The following is a 23,824-nucleotide window of genomic DNA, read 5'->3' on the forward strand; positions in this document are numbered from 1 at the left end:
TTTGTTCATGTAATAACATTAGTTCATTATTTAAATAATAAAAGACAGGCAAACAGTATCAGTTGCAGTGATATTTATCCTTTTTGTTCCATGAACTATGTCAATTAGGCTCTAGAGCAATGGAAAAATCAACAAACAGTGACTAAATAATTAATAGGTATATTTTGTTTTACCTGAGCAGGTGTCTGTTGGGAGGCCCTCCATATCCAGTATATGCACCCCAAATGAGCTCTGTTCATCGTTCTTTGTTTAATACTTTAATCTTCAAGGTTGGAATGTGGCTGTTATACCTTTTGGTGCTGAAATAAAGAACTAAAGCAAGCAAAAATTATGCCTTTTCTTCTTTTCCTTTCTCTTCTATTTTCATGTTTTCCTCCCTTCTTTCTACATTCCTTCTTTCCTTACTCTTTTTTTCTTTTCTTGTTCTTTCCTTTCCCTTTCTCCCCTTCCCACATCCCTCCCTCCCTCCCTCCCTGCCTCCTTCCCTCCCTGCCTCCTTCCCTCCCTTCCTTCCTGCCATCCTTTCTTCCTTCCTTTCTCTGGGAAGGGAAAACGATCCCCAAAACTGTGAAAACAAGCACTGCTAGGTTCAAAGAGAGACTAGATGTTGAGTATTTTCTTTCTAGCCTCTATAGTAGAATAAAGCAAGGGAGAAGGAGTTTGAAGTAGGACTTGAAGAAGTCAATTTGCAGTATCTATCATGTGGGTCTTATATTAGCCTTACACGTATGCCCCAGGACCTAAGTCCTATGTTGAGAGCACACAGACAAGGAAAAAGGAAGAAAACTACTGAAGCTGCAGAACTGATCTAGGGAGGACATTGTTGTCATCACTGGCAAACATTAAATGCTGCATGTTACGGTGATTACGCTTTGAGAGTTAGCTTGGAAAGCGACGATCAGTGCTGTTACTGACGCCCAAGCATCGTTGTCTTAATCCAAGACATGAATTCCATGGTGGAATAGTTGGTAGGCAGGAAAAATACCAGGTAGCCATATAAGCATGGTAAATGCCCACCACCAATCCCTTTAGGACTCTCCTGAAAGTCATGTACCTGCTCTACAGCAAATGTGTAAGTTCTTATTATTCTTTATGTTTTCTTTGTTGATCATGAAAATCCAGAGCTCGGTGTTGGAACCTCAGAGCAGGTGTATAAAGAGCACGCTCTAAAATATGTTTTTTCTTTTAATTTTATTGCATTTTTATTTATTTATTTTTGTATTTATTTTTGGCTGTGTTGGGTCTTTGTTTCTGTGCGAGGGCTTTCTCTAGCTGTGGCGAGCGGGGGCCACTCTTCATCACGGTGCGCGGGCCTCTCACTATCGCAGCCTCTCTTGTTGCGGAGCACAGGCTCCAGACGCGCAGGCTCAGTATTTGTGGCTCACGGGCCCAGTTGCTCCGCGGCATGTGGGATCTTCCCAGACCAGGGCTCAAACCCGTGTCCCCCGCATTGGCAGGCAGATTCTCAACCACTGCGCCACAAGGGAAACCCTAAAATATGTTTTTCTTAAACATTTAGTGGGGTTGGTGTAAACAGTCTGAGGCAACTCGGGTGAAAATACCCTTTGTCCTCCTAGCCGCTAACACCTTGAAGTTCTAGGCAGACTTCTTATTCTCTTCTCTCAAAAGATTTCTCAGATCAGTTTAACTCTTTCCTGTCATTTTGGCACCTTAGTCCCTCTGTCCTTTACACATGAAACTCTTGTATGTGCTCTCCTGATGCACTCACCCTCCTATAGCCCCAATAGCGAAGTGATATTCCTAAGAAAACTGACCCACGTGGCTTAATTTTTTACTCTTCACAAGACAAAGAAGTGAAGAGGCGGCAAAGATGAAACACTGCAGTGCTATAGCAAGGGGTCGAGGAGAGGGAGACCATGTATCTATTCATATTGATTCATCAGTGTGTGTACCTGGGATAAGAATTAATTTCAGGGTAAAAAATGGCATTGAGATTTAAACATATTCTATTCTTCAATGTTTCATGCATACAAAACAATATGCATAATACACATGTAATTCTGTAGCATAATTAGAACATTTGTACCCATGAGTTACCACTCAAACTAAGACTTGGAATATTAGTGTTAACTTTACATTAAACCATGAGCTCCTCCATTTTCCATGTTCCTGCCTTCTGTCATATGAGATTGCTTATCAGAAATTATTTTTCTATTACAGTTTAATCAAAAATGCATTTATTCCGGGCTTCCCTGGTGGCGCAGTGGTTGAGAATCTGCCTGCCAATGCAGGGTACACGGGTTCGAGCCCTGGGCTGGGAGGATCCCACGTGCCGCGGAGCAGCTGGGCCCGTGAGCCACAATTACTGAGCCTGTGCGTCTGGAGCCTGTGCTCCGCAACAAGAGAGGCCGCAACAGTGAGAGGCCTGCGCACCGCGATGAAGAGTGGTCCCCACTTGCCACAACTAGAGAAAGCCCTCGCACAGAAACGAAGACCCAACACAGCCATAAATAAATAAATAAATACATTTAAAATAAAAACAAAAAAAACAAAAAAAAACACCCTAAGGGGGTCATATTTTTAAAAAAATGCATTTATTCCTAAACAATGCATGTTTCATTGTGCTTGCTTTTCATCCTTTAACAAAGGGTATCTTACTCTCTGTAGTCACCCATAACTGACCTTTTTCATACGATACTGCATTTTTAAGCTTAGTAATACTGTTTTATATAACTATTGTATAGTGTCCTCCCTGAGGTATAATAATCCATGGTATGAACATCTATTCCATTAATACAGTTATCCATTCTCTGGCTAATAATCATTTGTTTCCAGCTATTTGCTATTATAAGCAACACTGCTTATATACATTCTCATACATGCCTCTTGAACTTGGACAACAATTTCTGCAAAATGTATTCATCAGTACGGAATATCTGGTGCTTAGAGTTTATATGTTTCATCTTTATAATACAAAAATGTTTTCCAAGTTGTTTTTATCAATCATACACTCACACCAAACGTACCTAATTTCCATTACTTCTTATCTATGACAACATTTGGTAGTAAGAAGTTTCTCAAGTTTTACAAATCTAGAGAGGAAAAAAACTTACATCTCAATATTTTCAAGATTTCCATTTCCCCCAATACTGATAAGATTCAACATATTGCCATTTATGTGTTCTCCCCTGCACAGTCACAATTTCTATCTTCAGGCCACATTTTCCTGAGATACTTGATTTTTCTCTTAATGGCATGCTTACATATTTTGGATATTATTCTTTCACAGCCATGCTTTTCAAATATCTTCTCAGAAATACTGGTTTGTCTTTATACTATCAATTGAAATCTCCAATTTCAAAACAATCAAAATTATTAAGTTCTACCTTCTTGATTTACTCATATTGCGTCCTTTTATTTATAAAATTGAGATCATAAAACTGTTGTATAATTTCTTCACCAGACTTTAGTTTTAAACTTTTAGTTTATCTAGAATTGAATTTTGTGTATAGTGTAAAATAAGGACCCAATTTCACTGTCATCCCCTTATGGATATTGAAGCTCTTGTCCACAACAATTATTTTAAAGATTTGCGGTATTGCCATTGTTGTATAGCGTGTTCACTATATGCGTTCATCTCTTTCTGGAGTTTTTATAACGATCCATATTTTAACTGGTAAATCTATGAGGCAACAAAGTAACATTAAATACAATAATTTTGTAATGAATATTAATATCTGATAAGGTTAGCCATCCCAATATATTATTTTACAAACTATTTTTAGATACTGACTTCTTCATTTAAATTTTATAATTATTTTCTAGAAGAATCTTTCAAAGGTATTGTTTGGATTTGCGCTGGATATAAACAATGATTTGGGTGAAACTAATATATTTACAATATAGTTATTCCTGGCAAAACATTTGGCTACCTTTTGTTGATTGTATCATGGAAGGCAGAGTGCATACCCACCACGCTGTAATGTTGGTGGGAATGTTAGGGTAAATTAAGGAAGTTGATATGTTTTTGTTAATTCTTTCCACTTTAAACAAATCCTGCAAGAGAAATGTAAACACACTAGAGATTGTGATGGATGGAGAAAAAGCTCTGCTTAAGCTGCTTCTGGCCTACAGTCTACATTGATGGAGAATTTTGAGATTTGGAGTCTTTGGGCTCCGTATCACAAGATACAGCTGTTAGAAGCAGTGACCTTAAAGTGTATGTCTTATGAAAGAATAAATATTTGGCCCAAACCTCTTCTAGACACATCTTCTGCTAGGAGTTTTCTGCCCTGTGATGGGAGCCAGCATAGGAAGGAGCATAAGGCCCCACCGGAGCTGCTTGTTTCATGTAAGCTCAATCAAGCTGACAGAGAGGGATGAGAAAAGAACAGAATCTGCTGAACATAAGACAGAGCCCTCGGGCTTAACAGCTGTATATAGACAAGATCTGTAGTTGTTTGTACATAGAACGGACCAGAAGCAAATAGACTATATTTTTAGATTTGTAGGAATTGTATTGCCAAGAATTGTATTGTCAAAACAAGAAAAGAAATTACAAACCTGGAAAACTTAAAATTGTTCAACCCTTAGAGCACAAGCAGAAGTAAGCCAAACAAGTTGTGCATCTCCCAACTGACAGCTGATCCGAAGATGCGCATCTTTCAACAACTCTAGAAAATTCTTAAGTATGACCTTTGAAATATTGCTTCTCTTCCATAGTCTTTATTTCCTCTCTTAGGGACTGTGATTAACCAGTTTTACATCTTGTCATTCTATCTTTTGTGTCTTGTAATATCTACTGGCCCTTTCTGTATTTAAATTTCTCTGTGCTTCATTTTAGTCACATCAAACTTAACTTCTAGTCACAAATATTTTCAGCGTGCCTAACTGCTCTAAGTTTTTGTTTTTAGAACTTTTAAAATTCTCTTTTTTTTTTCTTTTCTGTGTGTCTGTATAAAATATATCTGACTTGAACAGCATGGGTTTAAAACGGGGGGGCAGGCGGGGGTCCGCTTAGAGGCAGATTTCCTATTTTCAGTAAGTACTACAGTACCGTACTGTCCATGGTTGGTTGAACTCCCAGATGGGAACCTCAGGTACAGAAAGCCTACAATGGGACTTGAGCATATGTGGATTTTGGTATCCACTGTGAGTTCTGGAAACAATCCCCCAGGATACCAAGGGGCTACATACTATCTATATAGTTTCCATATCACACAGGCCATTTTATAATCCTTTGCCTTTGTTCCTTTCTCATTTGTGTGAGTCCTTTTAGTTTATATGTATTTCCTACATACTAATTTTATATTTCATATCTAATAATTGCAATATCTTAAATATTTGTAGGACTCAATCTGAGGTTTTGAAATGGTTATTTCATTCAGGGCTTTTCTGGCTTTTGCTTTTGCTTACTGCCTTAGTGTTCCTGCTCATATTTGGGTGCCCTGCTTATCATTCTATTTTTTTTTTTTTAACTGAATTTACTTTTATTTTTATTTTGGAAGTCAGCTAAAAAAAGTTCATGATATGTTAAGGTCTACCTGTTGCAATTTATGTATTGGATTGGCCAAAAAGTTCATTCAGTTTTAAGTAAAAATAAACGACACATTTTTTGTTTTCGCCAAGAACTTTATCAAACAACGTATTCATTAACCAAACGAACTTTTTGGCCAACCCAATAGTAAGTACTTACACTTTAGTGAGGTGACTCTTTACAGTACCTGCTTTACCTAAGTCCACCAACAGTATACTGTTTTCTGCCTAATCATATTATAAACCACATAAATGCACTTCATCTAATTTATTTCATATAATTAACTTTAAAAATCGGTTAGCATACATTTAAGAAACATCTACATGCCATGAACTCTGCTTTATGCCAATTATACAAAGTTGATTTAAAAAACTGTCCCAGTACTTCTAATATTTAAGGTTCACATGGGGTGACAAACGTGAAATCAATCAATTAGTAAACTACAATGTGAAATAACAAGATAAAATACAATACAGTAATAAAATGGTGATGACTATAATATTTTCTGTTGCTTGGAACCAGAAATTCTTGTTAATATGTGAGGTTTAAACAAGGAAGTATGAGGAAAAGAGGACTTATATCTGCCTATAGGAGTGAAGGAAGACTTCCCAGGAATAGTACAGATTGAAGAAAAATGAGTATTGAGAAAATGAATGTAATTTAAAGTCATTTAGGGTAAAGTGGACATATAGGTTTCATAAGAGAGAGAAGTCATACATTGAAACATTTCTATTTTATTATGTCATCACTAGGGAATTGGTAAAGAACTTGGATTGCCAGTACATGCCAATAGTGCTATAGAATAATGGGAAGCAAACTGAGAGTTGATAGGGCCAATGAAGAGTGATTGAGGTAACCTCAAAAGCAGATGATGAAACTTGTAAGTAGTGAAATCAGGATGGAGATGGGGAAATAGATTATTAACAGTTGATTATAAACTGAAAAAGGATGGCATTTAGGATGGTTTCTAGTTCATTGGGCAAGTGAGTAAAGCTGTCATTCAAGATTAGAGATACAGGAGAAAAAGGAGCAGATTCTTGAGGGTGTTTAGTTTTGGATTGAGTTGAAGTTGACCCTGAACATTTAGGAAATGATGTTTAGTGTTTAAGTAAAGTATAGAGAAATTCAGTTAACATTGAGTGAGATGAAATGAGCTGGGAATTATTGATTTTTAAGTTTTTGCATGGACTTTCTTTAGAAAGCTGTATAAAATACAAAGCAGGAATGAGGCAGAGTCTTGGGCAAGCCAATACTTATAGGACAAACATAAAATGTGCCTACAGAGGAAAACTACAATGATATGATTATTTTCCTTCCTATCCTTAGTGGACTTATAATATTTTGTATTTTTATAATCCTAAAATGACTACATTAATTTTAGATAAATATTTGTAGCAAAAATATCTCTCTTTTCTCAAGTTGCCAAATTGTTTATTTACTTCTATAGAATTGCTGTGTTGACATTTTATCATGCTGTTTTAAGAAACTGTTTCATTGTGCTGAAAAATTAACCAAGTAAGTAGCCTTACTAACACTAAATCCAAGCTTAAACTGTGCCTCTGGATTTTGAAAAAGAGGTAAGAATTTCTTAACATTCTCAGTTCTAATTGTCATCCTGGTTATCATTACTATTCCTCCCCTATCATTCATCATAATTGTGTTCATTGTAATGTCTCATATTTATGAATACTATTATGTTTGCAATCATTGTACTGGATAAAAATCCAGTTGTATTTTCTTTTTCTCTTATTTTTACGACATGCTTTATGCATAATAATTCTCTTTGTTCCCCAATTCTAAAACCACATAATTTGTTGTCTCTTAGCAACAGACTAGAGAGGGTACCAGATGTATTTATTTACATGCTTGATTTCTGAAGGGAAGTAGACAAACTGCGTATCATCCAAGGAGTGCCTAAAAGTACTCTTTTAGTCAACGAGACTATTTCAATGGCTAAATAAAAAGGTTTAATGCACTTTTCTTAGCATATTTCTTAAGATATTCCACAATATTTCATTGTACTTGTTATAAAAAAAACAGGTTGAGGGTTGAAACCACTCTCCCCAACAAAATTTTTAAAAAGAACTCAGAGTAAATACAGAAGAATGATTAAGTAAGACTTAACTGGAGTGCTGGGTGAATGCTAAATTTAAAACAAACATGAATAAAGTTCCTTTAAAAAAAAATCCTTGATCATTAAGTTTGGAAGCTGTAATGGGAAAAGAGTAGAAACTGTGAGTTGGCTGGTGTATTAGTTTCCTATAGTCACTGTAACAAATTGCCACAAATTTAGTGGCTTAAAACAACACAGATTTATTCTCTTTCAGTCTTGAGAGCTGAGTCTTATGGGGCTGAAAAATCAAATTGTCAGCAGAGCTGGTTCCTTCTGAAGGCTCTGAGTGGAGAATCTGTTGCCTTGCATTTTTCTGCCTTTACTGGCTGCCTGTACTCCTTGGCTTATGTCCTTACCTCCACCTTCAAACTGCATCTCTCCAATCTCTGCCTCTGTCATCATGTTGCTTTCTTCTCTGCTGACTCTCCTGGGTCCCTCTCGTAAGGGTCGTCTCGATTACATGGGGCCTATTTGGATAATCCATGATAATCTCCCCATCTCAAGATCTTTAATTGAATCACGTCTGAAAAATCCCTTTTGCCACATAGGTTAACATTCACAGGTTCCAGGGATTAAGGCATGGACATATTTCAGGAGCCATTATTCAGGCCACCACAGTTGATTTGTTCTCTTTTCACTTGCTTTGTATTTCTCTTCTCCCCTAAGGAATTTTGCTGCGCAAAATCCTCCCTTTTATTTGCTTATGTTCCACTTTACTTGTTTGATGCCTAGGCTTGTGAAACTGGCCTTTTTAATCTTTGAAAAAAAATGCATATAGCCTTTTGCCACTACATTTGAATTTTCACAGGGGTTTTATTTGAGGGCTTAGTTGTCATTTAAATTTTAATACTTTTGCGTGTGAAAACCTTGAGAAAGAGCATTTCAGGGACAAGGAAGAGTAAGTTCAAAAACTCTGGCATGTACAAGCTTGAAAATTTTGAGGAAGCTAAATTTGGGGGGCTAGAGTAGAGTTGTCAGTTAAGAAACAGGACACCCAGTTAAAATTGAATTTTTAAAAAAATTCAATTAAAAGTATTTTTTTTAAAAGGAATTCCTTTATTTTTATTTTATTTATTTATTTATTTATTTATTTATGGCTGTGTTGGGTCTTCGTTTCTGTGCGAGGGCTTTCTCTAGTTGTGGCAAGCGGGGGGCCACTCCTCATCGCGGTGCGCGGGCCTCTCACTATCGCAGCCTCTCTCGTTGCGGAGCACAGGCTCCAGACGCACAGGCTCAGTAGTTGTGGCTCACGGGCCTAGTTGCTCCGTGGCATGTGGGATCTTCCCAGACCAGGGCTCGAACCCGTGTCCCCTGCATTGGCAGGCAGATTCTCAACCACTGCGCCACCAGGGAAGCCCTAAAAGTATTTTTAAAATTCAATTAAAAAAACTTTTTTTGCATAAGTATATCCCAACCATTGGATGGCACATCTTATACTTTAAAAAGAGGTTGTTTTTTTGTTTTTTAATCTGAAATTTAAATTTAAATGTGTGTTCTTTTTTTTTTTTTTTTTTCTCTTCCCATTTTTGCTAAGTCTGGCAACCCTAGACTAGCTCGTGAGGAATAAGAGTGTGTGGTTGATGATGTTGGGAGAAGTAGTCAAGAGAGACCCTGCAGGGACTAAAAGGCCAGCAGAAAAAGTTTGCATATTTTCTACATGCAATTCAAAGGCACTGGAAGGTTTTAAGCATTCAAGTGTTAGATAAAATCTCATTTATATTCTAAGATACGTGCACTGGTGTCTTTGTGGAAGTAGGCCATAAAAAGACAAGCTCGAAAACAAGGAGACAGTGTGAGTAGCCAGTCTTGGCTGGAGATAATGGTGTTTGAATTTGGGAGGTAGTCAAAGTAGAGCCACGTGTCATTCAGTTGGGGGACAAGTGTTCAACACAACTGTTAGCGCAGTGGTAGTGGGTGGGAAGACAGATGAAGAACCTTGGTTAAAATAGAATAAACAGAAGAATGGGAAAACTTCCCAAACTTCAAACCTGAGTACGTTAAGCCGTGGGCAGGCTTTTCTTCAGTAAAAGAGTGACCTTAGGGAAGTTGTAAGTTTCTCTCTAGCAAGGAATAACAGCACGAAGGAAATAAAGTTACTGTATGTGTATCATTGCTTCATATGTGGAGGAGTCACAAGAGTGTTAGCATGGGCTGGGTGACATCACTAAGGTGGTGCCATCACCAAGGTGGCGACATAAGTTGTTTCTGATTTCCTTCCCCTCTACAAGAAGAACAACTGAAAACTATTCAAGAACAAGATGACGCTGAAAAAATCCTAGAACGTGGGGGTAACGCTGAAGCACCCGCCGTGCCACAGAGACCAAGACCTCCTGCATCAGAAGGGTAAGAGAGCAGCGACGTGTTGACCACATGGCCTCACTTGCAGGCCAGGGCAGCACGACACAGAGAGGTCTCAACCCCTGAGCCTCTGGTTCCTCCAGTGAAGAAAGAGAACCAAGGGGAGCCAACTTGCTCCCTTAGCATTGTGGGTGGCTTTGCAGAAGCCCCTGCTTTGATCTAGTACCACAGGGATTGCAGGGGCCTGTGGGGCGCAATCGCTGGGAATCTGACTGCGATGGAGAAGGGGGCGGGGCTTGCAACGGTCAGCACACAGATCTCGGCAGGCCGAGTTCTCACCTGTAGTGCCCAAGTAGTAATTCCAGCAGTAGCTTTGGCCGTCTGCAGAGCCAGGCTGGGGACACATTCTGACCAGAGAACTTGGTGGATGCAGGTCTGCCTGATGTGGATCCTCAAGCAAGCAATTTTGCCAGCCCTAGAGCCCAGATTGCCCATACCCAGGCAAAGAGGTAAATCACAGCCCCAGCCCCTGTGGAGAGTATCTTCTGGGCCTATCTGAACAGAAGGGCTGGCAATAACTCCTGGAAGCTGTGCAGTCCAGTGGCGCTTGAGGGGAGAGGCAGGCAGAGCTGACTATCCTCAGAGCAAAGCCAGTGCTGGGCATAGGGCGTTCCCACACCACTGCAGCAGGGGAATAATCCATAGCCGGGGCTGAAGGTAGCATCCAGCCCCTCCCAAGCAGAGACTCTGGTAGGGAAATTGAAAGTGGCCTAGGGAGGCCCCTTCCCCTCCCACCCAGGTAAGGGAGCCGAGCCCCCCCTCCCGCTGTGGAGTGTGCCTTCCAGGACTATCTGACCAGAAGGATTGGAGACAGCCCTGGAAACTGTGTGGCACAGCGGCACTCCAGCTGAGAGGCAGGCAGAGCTGACAGTTTGCAGAACAAAGCCAGTGGCCCTATTTGGTCAGGAAACTTGGGGTGCTGGTTGTCTTGAGTTAAGACAATGAAGAACCTTACCAGATTTAGAGCTTCTTCTCCTGCAGTGTCCAGGCAGGGAATATAATCCACAGCCCCACTCATCACTGAATACAGCCTTCAGCCTCTCTGACCAGCACCCTAAGTACAGTGGCACTTGAACAGAGAGCACAGCCTGTGACAGCCCCCATCTGCAGAGCAAAACCAGCAGCCTCACCTGACCAGGGAATTCAAGGCACACTCTGGCCTGATTTGGGTCAGCAAACAATGAGCTGTGTAGGCTCTGTGCATCCTGGTGCCCCATCAGGACAAGGAAGCTAATGTACAGCCCATATACTACTGACGGTAGTACCCAATCCTGACCATCTAGTGAGCCTGACAGAGAATCCAAGCAACTTCAGAGTCCATCCTGCAGCCTCCCTTGGGTAGAAAGCCAAGCCAGCAGTTCTATCTAACTGTCCTCAGGCAGTGGCACTCCCCCCCATCACCACCCCAAACCATACATATCTTCAAAGCTCAAACAGTTGCCTTACCTAGAAATAGACCATAATAGCAGGCCCCACCTACCCAAGGACATTACCAAGGTCAAAGACTAATAATTTTAAGAACAGCAGAGAGAAGAGAGAAGTTACATACAAGGGAACCCCATTTGCCTATCAACGGATTTTTCAACAGAAACTATTTGAGCCAGGAGAGAATAGGAGGACATATTCAAAATACTGGGAAAAAACTGTCAGTCAAGAATTCTGTAACTTCTGAAGCTACCTTCAGAAATGGAGGAGAGAGAAATACTTTCCTGAACAAACAGAAGCTGAGGGAGTTCATTACCACCAGACCTGCTTTACAAGAAATGCTAAAGGAAGTTCTTTGAGTAGAAGTAAAAGAACACTAATTAACATCACAAAGACATAAAAAATGTAGTGTATATCTCACTGGTAATGGGAAATATATAGTCATAGTTAGATTCTGCAATATGGTAGTAGTGGTGCAAAATTCACTTAACAAAACTAGTTTGAAAGTTTAAAAAAAAGAATATGGTAAAAATAACCATAATTATAATAATCTGTTATTAGTTACACCATATAAAAAACATGTAAATTTTAATAGCAATAACTAAAGTGTGAGCGGGAGGAGAAGTAAAAGTGCAGAGTTTACAAATTCTATTAGTTAAGTTGTTAACAGTTTAAAATAGGGTGTTATGAGATTAAGGTATTTTATGTAAGCCTCATGGTGCTGGGATAATTGGATATTCACATCTAAAAGAATGAAACTGGATCCATATCTTACACCACACACAAAAATTAACTCAAAATGGATTAAAGACTTAAATGTAAGACATGAAACTCCTAGAAGAAAACACTGGAATAAAACTCCTTGACGTGGGTCTTGGTAATGATTTTTTCATTAGGACACCTAAAGCATAAGAAACAAATAATATACAAACCAGTGGGACTACTTTAAACTAAAAAGCTTCTGCACAACAAAAGAAACCAGCAACAAAGTGAAAAGACAACTTAAGGAAAGGAAAAAATATTTGCAAGCCATTTATCAGATAAGGGGTTAACACCCAAAATATATAAAGAACTCAGTACAATTCAATAGCAAAAACCCAAATAACCCAATTTTAAAAATGGACAAAAGATCTGAATGGACATTTGTCCAAGGGAGATATCCAAAAGGCCAACAGGTGCATGCAAAGATGCTTCAACATCACTTGTCCTTAGGGAAATGCAAATTAAAACCACAATGAGATATCTCCTCAAGCCCGTTAGAATGGCCATCATCAAAAAGACAAGAGATAACAGTGGATGTGGAGAAAAAGGGAACACTTGCGCACTGTTGGTAGGATTGTAAATTGGAATAGCCCCTATGGAAAATAGTATGGAGGATCCTCAAAAAATTAAACATGTATATACCATAAGATCCAGCAATTCCACTTTTGGGAATATATCCAAAGAAAACAAAATCACTAACTTGAAAAAATATATGCACGTCCATGTTCATTGTAGCATTATTTACAATAGCTAAAAAATGGAAACAACCTAAGTGTCCATCGATCGATGAATGGATTAAGTAGTTTTGATGTATACATACAATGGAATGTTATTCAGCTGTAAAAAAAAAAAAATGAGGAAATCCTATCATTTGCAACAACATGGATGGACCTTGAAGACATTATGCTAAGTGAAGTAAATCGACAGAGAAAAACAATACGTATGATCTCACTTACATGTGGAATCTAAAAACCAAAACAAACCATCAAAACAACAACAAAAATCACCAAACTCATAGAAAGGAGATCAATCTGACTTGTGGTTATCAGAGGCAGAGGGTGGGGAGAGGGGGCACTAGAGGAAGGTGGTCCAAAGTACAATTTCCTGTTATAATATAAATATTAGAGATGTAATGTACAACATGATGACTATAGTTAACACTGCTGTATGATATATAGGAAAGTTGAGAGTAAATTCTATAAGTTATCACAAGGTGATATTTTTTCTTTTTCTTTTCTTTTTATTGTATCTACATGAGAAGATGGATGCTAACAGAACCTACTGTGGTAATCATTTCACAATGTATATTAATCAAACTATCATGCTAAAAGCCTTAAATTTATACAGTGATGTATGTCAATTATTTCTCAATAAAACTACAAATACAGAGTGTTAACATGTTTTTTTTCAAGAAGATTCTATTTTTCACATATTATAATAGTGCTTGGGAATATATTGTATTTTACTAGTTCATAAGCAGATTTCTAGAATCAACTGTTTAAACTTTAGTACCATTTCAGAATAGAAGTCAATTTTTGACTAATTTTTATTTGCTTTTTCTTGTGTTAAAAAAGATTTTGTCAGCAAATGTGCTATTAATTTTTTTCTTTATAAAGAATTATAAAAGTGTTGTTAGCAGACAGAATTTAAGTTTTAAACAGTGTTGATACCTAGGAAAAGTATGATTAGAGGAAAGGAAACAATAGTAGATTGTTTATCCTAGAGTTAATACAATACTGAATGTATTCGCCTTGATTTTTGAAAAATGTAATTTCTTTCCATTTTTCCTCCTGTCATTAATTGAAGCAGCAGATTTCTCTTCACCAACAAACATAGTTTCCTATACACTTGTAACACAGCCTGTATTGCTATTAAATCAAGCACAGTTAATCACCAAGTATTATTTCTTTCATTTCCTTCTTGCCCTTGTATTCTCTCTCCAGTTATTTTTCGATCTAAATTAGTGGAGCATAAAGTTATAAGTATGAACTTTATGAAACGTTAATGCTCAGCAAACAATTCAGTTTTATAAATAGAATAATATGCTTCAAGGATTCAATATTATAAATTATGATGAATATTTGAAAAAAATCATTAGCAGGACACAAAATTAACACACAAGTTAGTTTCATTGCCACTCCACAAAAAAGTATTACTCGATTTTTAAAAATCATATATATCTATTCACTAGATAATTAATGTCATTTTGAAAAGGATTTATAAAAACCAGGGAACAGGAAAATGTTGCATATGTCCAAAGGAAATGAAGAATTTAAAAAACCGTATTGCCCAGAATATTCATCTTTTTTTCAATATCTTAATTCAAAAGTTTGCCTTTTTTTCCTCAAGGAATTAAGGTTACCTGGAGCTAGTAAATATGTTATGTTGTTTTTTGTTAAATAATAACTTTTTACAATAACATAAATATCACATGTTTGAAACTATTTAATTAGGACAGATTCCCCAATCAGAGTTACCTGGTTAAAAAGAATATCTTTAAAGCTCATGATTGTTTTCCAGAACAACTGTGGCATTTTAAACTACTACCAATACTATTTCAAGGTATCTGTTTCGTCAGAATTATATTTTGTCATTAAAAACATGTCAAAAATTTATCCTTGTGAATTTGATAATAAAATATCTCAATATTTCTTCATAATGTATTTCTTTGAAAAGACCTCAAATATTTTTGAGAATTATAATTCCTTATGTTTAATGAGATATTTCTTTAAAAATATATTCTTTCCCTTAGTCTATTTTATTATTTTGTTATTGTGAGGGGAGCTCTTATTATTATCACTTGTGAATTTTGTGAGTCCTTAACGATATTAAAGAGAAAATGATATTAAAGAGAAAATGATATATGTCCTACATGATGAATGATTATATAACATTTGTTGATAATATTTTACTGAATTTCCTATTTGACTTTCAGTTTTGTTTCAGACAAATATAATTTTGATTGGCTTATCTTGACCTATAAATTTCTACTGTCTGTGATCAAATTGTCCAACCTTCTTTTTGTCAAAGCATCCATAATTTTGTGGTTTAAAAATATTTCCCTAATTCACAATTTAATCAATTGCTAATCATTGTTTTTTGTTGTTTTTCCCAACGACTTGACTTTTAATGTCAACTCACTAGTGTATTAAGGTTTGTGGGATTTATATGTCCTTTTATACAGGGCAATTACATGAATCATGTAATTTTATTTTCACATAATTTAGGATCCCATATATGCCAAATGTTCAGACTAATATTAAAAATAGATTATATGGTAATTCTGGGATTTTATTTCAATTATTTTAACATAAAACAGATGAGCACATCAGACTCCCTAATATAATGCTTATTTACATCGCTTTGGTGTTACGTCCTCAGTTAATAAGATTATTAAAATATAATGTCTGAAAGTTAGAAAAAATTATAGCATCTTTATTTTTTAATGTTTTGTATGTTATATAACCCAGAATTTTTCTGGGATCCATCTAATCATTCAACTGAAAAAGATGTGTGCTGCCAGGAGCAAAACAACAGATTTCCTTTAGGTCTTTGTAAAGCTAGACCTATGTCTCTGTGACCACAAGTCAAGGTTCTCTTTTCTATCTGACCCTATTTGACATCTGTCAGTTATACCAAATGCCCAAATTAATTTTACTTGAAACTTTGGTCTATAAAATGTTCTACCCATTTGCTGAGAATCTACTTTATGTCCTATCCCTAACTCTCTCAACAGGGTAGCTACAATTATTCTTATTTTACAGATGATAAAACTGGGACTAAGCAAAATTAAGAAATTCAGCTGGTAGATAATAGTACCAGAGTCTCAGTCCAGATCTTTTCATCACATAAATTTTGACCACCTGCTCTCCCATGGATTTCATTATATCAATTGGATTAATATAAAAAGAGCCATCAAGCTGTTGACTATCAAGATATAGAAAAAAATTACCACCTTTACTGACCCTTAAGATTTTCAAAACTTTCTAGCAATATGATTTAAAAATGTTCCTTCAACCTTCTTAGATTTATCTATTTCCTTTATAAATTATTATAAAAGGATTTCTCTGTGTTAAAGATACAATTGACATTATAGAGGGTTGGTGAGGAGGTGGAGTTAGCCATCTGAGACTTGTTAATCACGTATCAACCAACAATTCCCCCGTGTCCTGCAGCACTATTGATAAACAGAATGATTTATTAAGAACTAAGAAAAGAAATAGTAATGCCTCTGTCTCTTTGTGGAATCAATATATATCTTACGTTATTGGTTAAATTAAAGTGCTAAGACAAACCAATCAATTTGAATACATATTATTTAAATCTACTCTGGGTAATTATTATCATTGATTTCTTGAGGAAAAAATATATTGGTCAAATAAAAGTGTGCCGTTTTAGCAAATATCAAATGTGCAGGATAAGGAGACTTTAAAAGTCTACCAACAACAGATAGACACATAGAGTTCGTGGACTGTGGTCCCTACAATCCATCAGTTGTCACATAGCTGCTATCTAGTGATAAAATCAACACAAGTGCTTTCAAATACACAGCACTGCTTCACTGAGAACTGTAACCTCAATATGTCATCACACAGGTATTTAAACATCAGGCAAGATGTAGAAAAGCTTCAAGTGGTTTTGAACTTGTAAAACCTGACAAAAGATGTATATATTTCACAGATTTGTTTTCTTCTAGCTCAGTATCAATGTCAGAATATATCAATCTATCAACCATTCTTCTTGTGAATAAACGGTGTGAATAAATTGTAGCAGGAATTTTACAACATGTTACATTGGTTAGTTAAATGAATGCCCTGACTTAAAAGAAAATAGGAAAATGTATAACTTCCAGAGTACAGAGATAAGCTTCCTATCCAGTACCTATTGTTAAGATATATGTTTTTGAGTTTTAAAATTAAAGTCATCTTAAAACATTTCCCTTTATATAGTGTGATTTTCTGCATCGATACTCCCCAAAAGCAGTGATGTAAAAGTTATAGATGGGCCTAGAATGAATTTAAATTGAAGTTCGATTTATATAGTGTGGAGAAATTTTAGTTCGAAAATAATCTGTTTTGGTTCAGTGTGCTAGGAATAAGGATTGTTGTATAAACCTCACACATGATTTCTAGTATAGTGAATGTAGCTGCTATTTGGAGAAAATGTTGGTCCTCTGATCATTAAATTGAAATGAAATTTATTTATTTCCATGCCTTTGGGGTTACGATATAATTTCATCAGAATTCATGGCTAGAACTAGAGAATTCTTTGGTTGTTAACTCAAAATGGATTCAAAATCAAGAGAATATGGATGCACAGGATACACAATAGTAACACAACACATGATTAAAATAATTGCAGCCATTATTTTTCATAACATTATAATTTTCTAGGTGCTTTCACAGGTTATCTTAATCATGGCAACAATATTAATATGTGCACTACTGGTGAGTTTGGGAGGACTGTTAGAAGGCTATTCTTGGCAAATCCAATCAGTTCCCCTATTTAGACTACTTAACCTCCTAAACACATTTTATTTCATTCTTACAGCTTAATGAACTGAAGGAACAGGTGATATAATTTCTATTTCACAGACACAACAGTGGACTAACTAGAACACTGATCGGACTAAATGAACACAATTAGATATTTAGCAAAAGGATTACATAGAGAGTTTCTGATTCTTGTCCTGTTTTCATTTATTTTATTACACTGTCTACCAAGAAAATGCTAACTGGAAATTTTTGACTTACTCCTTTTCAGAAGACACTTTTGTCTATATGACTAATAAACATATAACATAGGCAAAATCATTTGGAAGCATATCACTGTACACACATATGTAAATTCTTGTAAGATAATACAATTGGGTTAATGACTGAACAAGATACTCACTTTAGACTATTAGAAATTATGGAAGTACCTGGAAATTAGAGTCAGGATAAAATAAGAAAAATAATAAAAAATTGGTAATAGGTATTAGTATTATAGGCATTTTCAAAAGCTTTATGTTTAGAACATTTTTGTTATAAAGATACTAGAAATAAGACTTTTGAATGGTAAAAGGCAAATAACTTAGAATCTATGAATCCCACTTTATTTTCATAGAACACTTAACTATATTAAGATTACCTTCTCTATAGTGTTGGCATAATTACACTATAAAAGAAAACATTGTAGAAAATATAACAAAAAAAAACTGGAAAGCTTTTAGATGGTGTTTAATATATAATGCCATTTCATAAATATATAGAATAAAAAGATAGAAAATCAAAAAGGATGTCATAAGTTTGACTATTTAGAACATTTATAATACTTTTTTAATCTTAAAGTGGTTTTCTTGTCTTTAAAAATGTATTATTTGTTTCTTTTAAAATTTAACTTTATGTTAGAAAATGTTTTACACATATTTTATAACTTTCCCAAATGTTTTGTTATAATTTTGATTATTACTATACTTCCTTTTCCAATGTAACTAAAAATACAAAGGCAATTTTAACTTTTTCCTATTAACAAAAGTTAAATAAAATACCATCATATAAATTTGTTTTGGAATAAAATATGCTGCTTACCCAAATTAGGTAAAATTTTAACAAATATATCTCTGAATAAGTTATCTTGATTTTATTTAATTTTAGATTATATAATTTCCTAACAATATTTATAATATAAAATGTCAACTACATAATGCTTAAAATTTAAAACTTTGCACTAGCTCTTAAGACATAATCCCAAAAGTAACCCATATCACTTCCACTAACATTTCATTGCCTATACAAGTCAGAGTTAATATTAGACTTCCAGTTTCCAGTCCAAATGTAAAGAGTTTGGAAGTCATTGTTCTCATTCTCATAGCAAGAAAAAAGCTGAAAAACCAAAAGTCAACAACTCTCTTACATTCATTTGATAACTACTTATCTAATGAATCACAGAAAAACCACTGCCCTGAAAACTGGAAAGAGAAGTAGATACAGACATGGTAGCTTATCAAGGGCAGAAACAGGCACTAGAGCCAGCATTCGATGTAATAGTTTGTTGACTAATTGCTAGAGACTAGCGTGGACTAACATAAGGTATAAAAACTTCAGAAAGACAGTCATAAGGATCTCCTGCACTTTTGTAGTTTTCCCTCCAGTAGCCCCACGAGGTTTTCACTTTGAAGATCTGAGAAAAATCCCTTCCTGCTTCCAACAGGGGAGGGGAAAAGTAACCATTTTGGAATATGCTCAGAGAATTCTGTTTTCCTTAACAAAGGCATGCCCATAAGGGAAACTGTTCTTCCATTGTCTCCCCAAAGTGGGTTTTAGCAGAGCCTAAACAGTGTGGAGTAAGGGAAATACCAAACTCCATCTCTCTCTAGCCTTCCTGTCTCACTTAAGTGAAAAAAAAAAAAGGAAAAGACTGAGAACCACTTGTGAAGGTCACAGCTGAGGGGCATAGGCTTCCTCAAAGACTTAGACCTAACTTGATCACAGGGCTATAAACATTTCCCCTGCCCCCATATCTTACTACCACATCAACCAGCTCCTCTATCATAACTGAGAATTAAAGTTGAAAACAACTGCAAGACTCAGCACCTGTCTAAAAAGGAATCTCAAGGGAAACCCAAGGTAACAGAGGAGACTAAAACAAAAACAGCAGAAGAAATTTTAGCCTGTGACATTTACAGCGAGTACAAACAAACACAGCATAACTCCTAGCCAAATGAACATAAAACCCCACACCAAGAGCCTATTTACTGCAATTCCTAAAGTTAATATTGATTTTAAAAATTCATCATAAGAATAAAGTATATCATTAGGTTCTGTATCAAGTGTATGTGTGTGTTCATATGTTTCTTTTTTGAACAATTAATATATGAGTAAATGCATGAATTAATAGAGCATTTAAGAAACTATAAAATTCCAATACTTTCTAACACATATACAACCTCCCCTATAGAGACAGTAATTTTCAATACTAATTTGTAGCAGTTTTAAGTGATTTACATTCTTCTGAATATGTCCTGTTTAGTCATGCATTGTATATGACCTTACTGTATAGATTTTAAGGGGACTTCTTCTTAACCCAAGTAAATTAATAGCCAGATAATATTAATCTCTGCTATAGACTGAATGTTTGTGTTGCCCCCAAATTCACTTGTTGAAAACTATCCCTAATGTGATGGTATCTGGAAGTTGGGCTTTAGGGAGGTGATTAGGTCATGAAGGTAAAGGTCTCATGAATGGGATTAGTGCCCTTATAAAAGAGACCCCAGACTCCCTCTTGTGAGAACACTGGAATCACAACTAACTGCTGAACAATCATCGACAGGAAGACACTGGAACTCACCAGAAAAGATACCGCATATCCAAAGACAAAGGAAAAGCCACTGTGAGACAGTAGGAGGGGCGCAATCACAATAAAATCAAATCCCATAACTGCTGGGTGGGTGACTCACAAACTAGAGAACACTTATACCACAGAAGTCCATCCACTGGAGTGAAGGTTCTGAGCCACACATCAGGCTTCCCAACCTGGGGGGTCTGGCAACGGGAGGAGGAATTCCTAGAGAATCAGACTTTGAAAGCTAGTGGGATTTAATTGCAGGACTTTGACAGGACTGGGGGAAACAGAGGCTCCACTCTTGGAGGGCACACACAAAGTAGTGTGTGCATCGGGATGCAGGGGAAGGAGCAGTGACCCCATAGGAGACTGAACCACATCTACCTGCTAGTGTTGGAGGGTCTCCTGCAGAGGCAGGGGATGGCTGTGGCTCACCATGGGGACAAGGACACTAGCAGTAGAAGTTCTGGGAAGTACTCCTTGGTGTGAGTCCTCCAAGAGTCTGCCATTAGCCCCAACAAAGAGCAGGGTAGGCTCCAGTGTTGGGCCGCCTCAGGCCAAATAACCAACAGGGAGGGAACCCAGCCCCACCAATCAGCAGACAAGCAGATTAAAGTTTTACTGAGCTCTGCCCACCAGAGCAACACCCAGCTCTACCCACCACCAGTCCCTCCCATCAGGAAGCTTGCACAAGCCTCTTAGATAGCCTCATCCACCAGAAGAGAGACAGCAGAAGCAAGAAGAACTACAATTCTGCAGCCTGTGGAACGAAAACCACATTCACAGAAGAAAGAGAGACAAAATGAAAAGGCAGAGGATGAAGGAACAAGATAAAACCCCAGAAAAACAACGAAATAAGGTGGACATAGGCAACCTTCCAGAAAGAGAATTCAGAATAATGATAGTGAAGATATCCAGGACTTTGGAAAAAGAATGGAGGCAAGGATCGAGAAGATGCAAGAAATGTTTAACAAAGACCTAGAAGAATTAAAGAACAAACAAACAGAGATGAACAATACAATAACTGAAATGAAAAATACACTTGAAGGAATCAATAGCAGAATACCTGAGGCAGAACAACGGATAAGTGACCTGGAAGACAGAATGGTGGAATTCACCGCCGCAGAACAGAATAAAGAAAAAAGAATGAAAAGAAATGAAGACAGCCTAAGAGACCTCTGGGACAATCCTCTTCACCACTGCAACAAAAAGAATAAAATACCTAGGAATAAACCTACCTAAGGAGGTAAAAGACCTGTACTCAGAAAACTATAAGACAGTGATGAAAAAAATCAAAGATGACACAAACAGATGTAGAGATATACCATGTTCCTGGATTGGAAGAATCAATAGTGTGAAAATGACTATACTACCCAAAGCAGTGTACAGGTTCAATGCAATCCCTATCAAATTACCAGTGGCATTTTTTTAAGGAACTAGAAAAGAAAATCTTAAGATTTGTATGGAGACACAAAAGACCCTGAATAGCCAAAGCAGTATTGAGGGGAAAAAATGCAGTTGGAGGAATCAGCCTCCTTGACTTCAGAGTATACTACAAAGCTACAGTGATCAAGACAATATGATACTGGCACAAAACAGAAATATAGATCAATGGAACAGGATAGAAAGCCCAGAGATAAACCCACGCACCTATGATCAACTAATCTCTGACAAAGGAGGCAAAGATATACAATGGAGAAAAGACAGACTCTTCAATAAGTGGTGCTGGGAAAACTGGACAGCTACATGTAAAAGAATGAAATTAGAACACTCCTTAAAACCATACAAAAAAATAAACTCAAAATGGATTAAAGACCTAAATGTAAGCCCGGACACTATAAAACTCTAAATGTAAGCCCAGACACTATAAAACTCTTAGAGGAAAACATAGGAAGAACACTCTTTGACATAAGTCACAGCAAGATCTTTCTTGATCCACCTTCTAGAGAAATGGAAATAAAAACAAAAATAAACAAATGGGACCTAATGAAACTTAAAGTCTTTTGCATAGCAAAGGAAACTACAAACAAGATGAAAAGACAACCGTCAGAATGGGAGAAAATATTTGTAAATGAATCAATGGACAAAGGATTAATCTCCAAAATATATAAACAGCTCATGCAGCTCTATACTAAAAAAACAAACAACCCAATCAAAAAATGGACAGAAGACCTAAATAGACATTTCTCCAAGGAAGACATACAGATGGCCGAGAAGCACATGAAAACCTGCTCAACATCACTAATTATTAGAGAAATCAAATCAAAACTACAATGAGGTATCACCTCACACTGGTTAGAATGGGCATCATCAGAAAATCTACAAACAACAAATGCTGGAGAGGGTGTGGAGAAAAGGGAACCCTCTTGCACTGTTGGTGGGAATGTAAATTGATACAGCCACTATGGAGATCAGTATGGAGGTTCCTTAAAAAACTAAAAATAAAATTACCATATGACCCAGCAATCCCACTACTGGGCATATACCCAGAGAATACCATCATTCAAAAAGACACATGCACCCCAGTTTTCATTGCAGCACTATTTACAATAGCCAGGTCATGGACGTAACCTAAATGCCCATCGACAGATGAATGGATAAAGAAATGTGGTACATATATACAATGGAATATTACTCAGCCATAAAAAGGAACAAAATTGGGTCATTTGTAGAGACGTGGATGGATCTAGAGACTGTCATACAGAATGAAGTAAGTCAGAAAGTGAAAAGCAAATATTGTATATTATCTCATATATGTGGAATCTAGAAAAATGGTATAGATGAACCAGTTTGCATGGCAGAAATAGAGACACAGATGTAGAGAACAAACGTATGGGCACCAAGGGAGGAAAGTGGCTGGCAGGGGGTGGTGGTGGTGTGATGAATTTGGAGATTGGGATTGACATATATGCACTAATATGTATAAACTAGATAACTATTAAGACCCTGCTATATAAAAAATAAATAAAATTCAAAAAATAAATAAATCTATGCAGTTTAGGGATAAACTCAATGTTTGCACAATAAAAAAATCTAATAAAGTTATACACCTACAATTATAATAAATAAATAAAAGAGACCCCAGAGAGCTCCCTTGTTCCTTCTGCCATGTAAGGGCACCTCAACAGGACAGCCATTTTTGAAACAGGATACAGGTCCTCAGCAGACACTGAATCTATGAGCAACTTTATCTTGCACTTCTAATCTCCAGAACTGTAAGATATAAATGTTTGTTGTTTAAGCCATCCAGTCTAAGGAGTTTTGTTTTAGCAACCCAAATGGACTAAAGCAGAAATTGGTCCTGAGAAGTGGGATGTTGCTGTAACAAATACCTACAAATGTGG

The sequence above is a fragment of the Balaenoptera ricei genome, chromosome 1 (assembly GCF_028023285.1).
Source record: "Balaenoptera ricei isolate mBalRic1 chromosome 1, mBalRic1.hap2, whole genome shotgun sequence".
Classification (NCBI taxonomy): Eukaryota; Metazoa; Chordata; class Mammalia; order Artiodactyla; family Balaenopteridae; genus Balaenoptera; species Balaenoptera ricei.